Here is a 7,709-nt window from a genome sequence, read left to right on the forward strand (position 1 = left end):
TTCTCTGTATAAAATAATACATACTGCCTCTTTCTTTTCATTATATATACAAAGCACCTGTTCAATACTTTTTTCCCCACAGACCAAAAAGTATGTTAACAACCTCTAGCTGCTGCCAATAAAACACTTGTTGGGCGTGATCAACACAAATCCTTTCTGTGCTCATTAACTGAGGGAAAGGTTGGGCTCATTAAAGCTAGTCTGCACTTCACAAGCAGAGAAGGAGGAGGGATAGGATATGCAAGGGACAGGTCAGGAAAAGTGTGTGGCAGGTAAGAATGCAATTTCTAGTTGTTTTCCTCCTTATAAGCCTCAGGATTACCCCAAGAACTGGTTGCATTTTAAAGACAATAGAGAAATTTCTAGTTATCTGGGAAGGCACATGGGGTGGTCCAAGACAGTAAAACACTGCTAGCAGAAACCTTCACAGGGAGACTGTCACAACCTAGAATCACAGAGACAGGAGCAAGGAGATATGAGGAACAGGTGCGGAAAGTGTGAAAAAAGAAGAACTAACTTGAACACAAGTGCAGAGACAACCACCCTGTGAAGGTGCACCGGTTCTGTCCTTATGAAAAACCTCATTAGTATTTACTGTAACTGCACAACAGCTCTGGCGTTGGAGGTAAATCTGCAGGACCCAAATTAATGTGCTGAACCAAGAACTTGTATAGATTATCAGAGTTCACCCAGAAAAGAGTGTCAGTTTTGTCCCATAGATATGCAATATGTCCCTCTACCACTACCAAACGTTAGACTGAGAGCAGAGCAAGAGATCACACAGGGACCAATGAAGAGGATGCCTGATGCCCATTTTGTTAGGAAAATAAAGAGTAAGAAGGGAAACTTAAGCCTAACTCAGAGCAGCAGCTAAAAGAGACAGTCACTCTAATAGTCAGTGTGACAATGCTCAAGCAGCTTTGTGGACTGAACTTCAAATCTCTGTGCCTCAGTTGCCCACCTCAGCAAAGCAGATCATAGGATTGCCCTGCTCCACAGATTCTCATTCATCTTAAATGAAGAGACTGAAATTAGGTAGAGTTTTTTCACCATGGGGAACCAAAAGTAAGATAAAAGGCCTGACAAAAAATGCTGGGGATGCCACATCCAGAAGAGCTGCACTTCAGAATGTGAGTTCCTGATGCAGGAGGAGGTGCCTGAGTACTAAAATCACAAAATTCAGAATGTGAATTCCTGTTGCAGGAGGAGGTGCCTGAATACTAAAAATCACAAAATTGTCAAGAAGTGGAGAAAGGATCAAGAAGTGGAGAAAGGATATATACTCTCTAGTCGGCATGAGTGTTAATGATAATAAAATAATCTTTCTAGTCCTGGTGTCCCTCCCAGAGGAACCAGGATTGTCAGGAAGAAGGGGCTGGCAGGATTCCCATGCCCTTGGGGCAGGAGCACTGTGCAGCCCTGCCCTGTGCAGGCAGAGCCCCGGCAGCGATGCTGGTGGGGCCAGGGGCAGCCCTGGTGAGAAGGTCCTGGGCCCTGGTGGGCACCAATATGAGCAGGGCCAGACAGGTTGGAGATTAAGGAAAGCCTTTCCCCCATGAGGACAGCTGGGCAGTGGGACCAGGGCTGAGGCAAGTGTTGTCATCTCCCTCCTCTGAGGGTTTCCAGCTCCCACATGATAACGCCCCGAGCCCTGGTCTGACTCCATGGCTGAGCCTGCTAGGGGAAGGGGGGTGCTCTGGAGACCTCCTGAGTTCCCTGCTGGCCTGAAGTATCTTATGATGATCCAATGTTCTTGACTCAAGGAGGACATCAGAATGCTGGAGAGGATTCCTGGAAGACCTAATTGAGGATGAATTAAGTACCTGGAAAAGGTGCAGTGCAGAGGAAGATTTTAAGGTTCTCAATCTTGTTACCTCATTAGAAGGATGTTAGTGGATGCATTGATTACTGTCCTTAAGTACCACTTAAGAAGCACAAACCTGAAAACAGAGGGCTTTTCAGTCTGTCAGGAGAAGGTATAACAAGATCCAATGACTGAGACAAAGAAAGTCACAGAAAGAAAAAACATGGACATTATTTAAAATGAACATAGTTAAGTATTTAATTTGTGGAAATCCTCTAGTATCAACAGAATGTAAGTAGGCTCAATTAGAGTTGGCATTCGGGCCTTTTACTCTGAGAACCCTGAGCACTGAATAACATTTTTTTTACAAAAAGGATCAACACAGGATAGAGCTTTTTCTGACCAAAGAAATGAAAGATGCATATCAGCCATTGACTGAGAAGATGCAAAAATAAAGTGTAGGAGAAGAGTCCACGGAGCAAAAGAAACCTAAGTCCAAAGGAAACAATAGTATGGAGCTGCATAGTCATAACTATAAGCTGACATTATATGGAAGATTGAAAAAAGAGAGACTTGTACTAATTCAATTCATTCTGGCTTTCTTGTGATAGCTCTGCAGGGTTAACAAAAACACAGATCATCAGCAAATGAGGCTTTAGGTCTATAACTTTCCAGCGCATAACAAGAAGGAAATTTATGTGGGGCAGGAACCATCCTTCTGTGTCAAAAAGATGTTATGTCGCTTGTATTGCCACTGGCCGGTACCATTAGACAAGTACAATTTACAATCATTGTAAAGGCATAACAGCAGCATACATGACACTGGATGCACATGCAGAGCAGTCCTTTGTTGCACCCCGGACTTAAACCGATGCTGTGCAGGGCAGAACCGTCCTTTACAGTTCAATGACAACCGGATGGAGAGGTGAATCAGAAGGTTAGATAAATGACAGAGACACATAACAGCCTGTACATGGTTAATATTTATTTCTAAGTAGTACAAAAACAACAGAAGAGACCAATAATTAGCTGAAAATGCACTAACAATACTTGAAGGTATAAAGCACAGGCATTTGGAATAAATGGCATAATTAATAAGGAATTTCAATACTACTTGCAGGTCTGGTGCTGAGCTAGAAGCAGAAGCTACAGTCAGCACCTGTCCTAATACCATAGTGGCATCAAGAATATATTACAAACAGTGATTTTTCAGTGTGATCAGGTGTGTACTTCCTGATCAAGTCAGATTCACTTTTTTAAAAGACACAGAAAATAACTAGCAAACATTTCTCTTTGTACTATAGCCTGTACTGGACGTTGCTTCAGTTACATCAGCAGGTGTTAATATGGTGAGTGGAGAAGAGTGGTCTGACAGAGGAAACTGCAGAGCTGATCCAAAAAAATAAATTCATAGCAGGTGTGGTTCCTGGTGCGAAAAAGTTTGAGGATGCCTTCCAGGCACTGAAAATGCCTTTCGTAACACTTAAGCAGCTGAGTGGCAAGATTCATTATACCTAAAAAGCCTAGTACATTTTAATTCCCTCCTTGTCATGAATGTTTCCTGTTTCCTAAGCTTTGCATGGGTACCTAATGGCGGAGGCTGAGCGGTCATGGACACCAGGCAGTACCATGTCAGTCTCGTACCATACCATGCAGATGGTCAGGGCAAGGTTCCTAACAAGGAACCATGCAACAAGGACCTGGCCATAAGAGCAACTCTTGAACTGCCACCATCTCCTCTATAAGCATATTCTCCCAGCTGCCCCAGTTATCTTTGGTGACAAATGGTCTTTTGACCATCTAGGCCCTTCAGACCCCAAGTTCTGAAAGGAATTCTGTGGAAGAAACAAGCTGAGTATCAGTACAACAAATAAAGTGACTTTCTTAGTCTGAGTTACATGCGCAAGTTACAGCAGCCCCCTAAATTTCACTCTGGTAGTATAGCTCCAAGACTATCAACCTGCTGTTGGACTATGTGATGCGAAAGTCAGAAAAGCTGACTTTCAGTTTTACTGTTTAGTTTCTTGTTTCCCAGTTTCCATAACAATGACCCCATGTAAGGTTAGTAAAACCACATGATACATTAAGATACTAGAAAAAATTCCAAATGGTGCACACTTAAAGAACAGACTAATCTGTTTCCTAAGTGGGTATAGGTCTGACAGCAAAGAATTTTTGCAAGAACGCGGTCTGTATTTATGCTGTTGTTGAATGATGAGTGCCTTGCAGAAGCCTACTAAGATCAGGGACTTTATCCATGATTCAATACCAACAATACTTTTTCTGCAAAAGTGTAAGAACCTTGCCTATCAGCAGTGTCTCCTTCCTGCAAAGTGCACTGAATCACTGCAAGATGCTTTCTTGATAACTGATTCTGCAGGGATTTCTTTTTTCTGTAAGTCAATAAGCAGTCCAAGTTTTGTTCGATTGCTGCATTTTTATTTATACTTATTCAATGCATTTAAAAGGCTGCTGTGGCTGGAATGGAAAGGAGGTTGTTACACATCAAATATTTCTCCTGTGGGCTGACAAAAAGAAGCTGTGTCTTAACCTGATGGCAATGAAAGACAGCGAATGAATCATTGCTTGAGGAAACCAATTTATTTAGTCACTCTGTGTCACTGTTATTTATTACTTGTCAGCACATGCTGTTAGTTCAATAAAATATAAAAACCTGAAGTTCTCTTCCAGCCCTCCCCCCACCCCAATTTTTAAAAACACACAACAAACAAGAAAAATGACATGAATCCGCCGTACTAAAGCAGAACCCTTTGGGTTTATTGTGCTTCTCTTGTTTTAATTAAGCTTTGTTTATTAAACTTCTGCAGCTAAAGTATGGGATTATTAATCTTTTTCAGTAGCTGAAGATAAAAGTTAGCAGAGAGAGGACATTATAAAAGCACAGTTTAGAGTTCCCCACTGAGATATGCATAAAAAAAATGAAATGAAGTGGTGAGATAAAGTGATGATTACATTTTATCAATAAAAATACAGGGAGCAGTAAACAGCAAACATTTTCTCCCTGTTGCATACAAAGGAATAAGGAATGAAAACTCCTGATTTTTATATATAGGCATGTATGTCATTTATAACATTAATAGTAAATGTACATGACGTCTCACAATATAATTACACATACAAAAAATGTCACATACATTTCAGTACTGCCTGTCCTCCTGCATCCCTGTCCCTTGTTTAAGATATGATGAGGGTAGATAACAGAATTTTTGTTCCTCATGAGAGGATTCACTGTTCTTTGCTTAAAGATACAATCAACATGGAAAGGCTTCCTTACAAATATAAATCATAAAACAAATAATATGAATACAGAATCTACTGGTCCATAGAAATTTGGCATTTGGAGATTTGCTTAACATGTGTTGTTGCTAAAGTAACAATAAAGCTACTCTGCTCAAGACCGTTTTCCAACATTAAAGCAATAGTCTGAATTGCAGTTCCAAGCAGGTTTATATGTCGACTGTGCCAAACACTGACCGCTGATTCCTGACTGATTCCAGTTGTCAATGATAAGCATGCATTATACCCCAATAGCTTTAGGAGCTGCCATTCTTCTCTGACTATAGCTTCAACTTCAGTTAAGTTCATTCCCTTTTGTCTGTTGGTATTTAGCAAACAATACTGGCAACACTGCCTTCTTCTGTAGCAAGTGGAGGTGTAATTAGGAGCCCAGGGGCTGCCTGTTATCCCCCTCTCTTGTTTAGGTCTTGGCTTCCAATATAAATTTCAGTGTTAATTTAGGGCTGTGGCAGGGAAGTAACATATTTTCAAAAACTGGTCCACTAAAAAGTGTTTCAGTCCTTCACATCTTTGACATGTCATGTTTTTCACGAGACAATCTTAATTTTGCTTGGAATATACAGCAGACAGCTGCCCAGAAAGATAGTTTAAGGAGTGCCTGTATTTGTAACAAAGCAATTCTACAACCTGTAGTGATACAGGAACTGCTGCAGCCAAAGAAACGGTACACTAAAGCAGAAGCACTGGGATCTGCAGTGTATACAAATTCCCCCAATATGGAGGAGAAAATGCTATGGCTGCTAAATATTGATGAAGAGCAACCTACCTGTCCCCAGCTCCAGCAAACCAGGTTATGCATCCTAGGTCAGGGGTGCCCCGTTAGGACTGAAATAGCCAGGGTGCTGGTCTCAGCCTTTCCACCCATTTCAAGACAATGAGTACATGTCTTCATCCTTAAATGTCAACGATTCATCTAGGTATACCTATAACAACATTTCCTTGCCCCTGCCTTGTATTTGTCTAAATTGCAAGTCCTTCTCCTTCACTGGTCTGCTTCCATCCCCTTTTTTATGTACGGAAAAGCAGTGCTTACAACTTGTTTCTACAGTTTGGGTTCTGCTCTTAGTGTCCAGCGCTTTGAAACGGACATTGTTAAAGCAACACAGCCCCCTAGTGTGGATGCAATCCAAAAGTTAAATATCCACACAACTATGAGACACTAACTTTAACCAGACTACTCATGGTAACAATTGCAGTGACCTGCCTTAAACAAACATACCGATAATCATAAGTATGCAGATTGGCAAGTTTAATAGCTAAAATAGTTTAAATTTGGAGCTGTCCAGCTACCATTTCTGAATGAAGCTCTGTATCACTTCAGCAAGACTGAATGAAGGTATGGACCTTAATTCTGATGCCTTCTATCTCAAGGACTGGAAGAACCCGGGGTACCAGTTGTGTAAGACAATCCAGCACCATCTTCAGCAGATACTCAATGCTATTCTGTTGTGCCAACACAGCAAATTCAATCAGGATGCAGACCCAGGTGGGGAGGAGAAAACAGACAGCATTCCCTGCTCAAATGAGCTTCCTGACGTGGTTCTCTGCACACCCATGTAAACACTAGCTGCAAAACCGTGGTGTGGGAGTGAGGAGACAAGGAGGCAGCCTGGGAGCAAGTAACCTAACAAAAATGTATCCATAGTTCCTCACCAGTATTCATATTAAGCTTAAATGTCTTTCCCAGTACTCTATTTCTGCCAGTCTTTAAAGGTGAGTTTCGACACGTTTAGACTGAACATGCTTTTCCAGTCATGTCTCCTGTCTTCTGTTCCTCTGGTGACCTTAGAGGTCTTTGTCTGCATTTGTTCCACTCCCAATACATACGTCTTCAATACAGAACAGCACACAGTATTCCAGGGAAGTAAAGCTCAGATTTTGTAACTAAAGACTGACTGGAGTCAGAAAATGGAAGATAGGATGCAAGATCATAGAAACAACAATTCATGGTGTAAAATACTCATCCAGAACAACTTTGCAGAACCATTAGATACAAAGATGAAAATCCAGTTTTGAGCCTGACATCAAGATGGATCCCTTGAAAACAGATTACATTTTCCCATGTGCTCAGGAAAGCAATGATGCACTGAATGAACATGTTTTGGGTTTTTTTAACATAGATGAATACCTGAGCTCTACAATTTAATAACCACACAATACTTACATATATGGTTTTGGGGTCTTTCCCTGTCTGAATACAGAGTCTGTCTGACTAACTGGTATGTGGCTAAACCTTTTTACAAGCTTCAGCTTTTTCTTCAGCTTTTATGTATGTTGTTTACGTATTTCAGTATTAATGCCAAGAAAGGCCCATGAAACACAAGACTTGACAAAAAGAGTCCAGTATTTTAACATTTAAATTTGGCCATAAATAAGGTGAACAAATATTTTTTTATCTCCATATATTGCAGATTGACTCAGCGATAAACATGAAGGCTTACATGACTGCGACTAAATTGCAGGACTTCATAATCTGTTTTTAATTTGGTGTGCATGCTCCTGAAGTCAAGCTGTTGTTTTCTATGCTTCTGCATCAATTAACCACCTCATCTCCTTCCCGGACTAAAGGACCTATTTCACAATTAGT

The sequence above is a fragment of the Opisthocomus hoazin genome, chromosome Z, assembly GCF_030867145.1.
Source record: "Opisthocomus hoazin isolate bOpiHoa1 chromosome Z, bOpiHoa1.hap1, whole genome shotgun sequence".
Taxonomy (NCBI): domain Eukaryota; kingdom Metazoa; phylum Chordata; class Aves; order Opisthocomiformes; family Opisthocomidae; genus Opisthocomus; species Opisthocomus hoazin.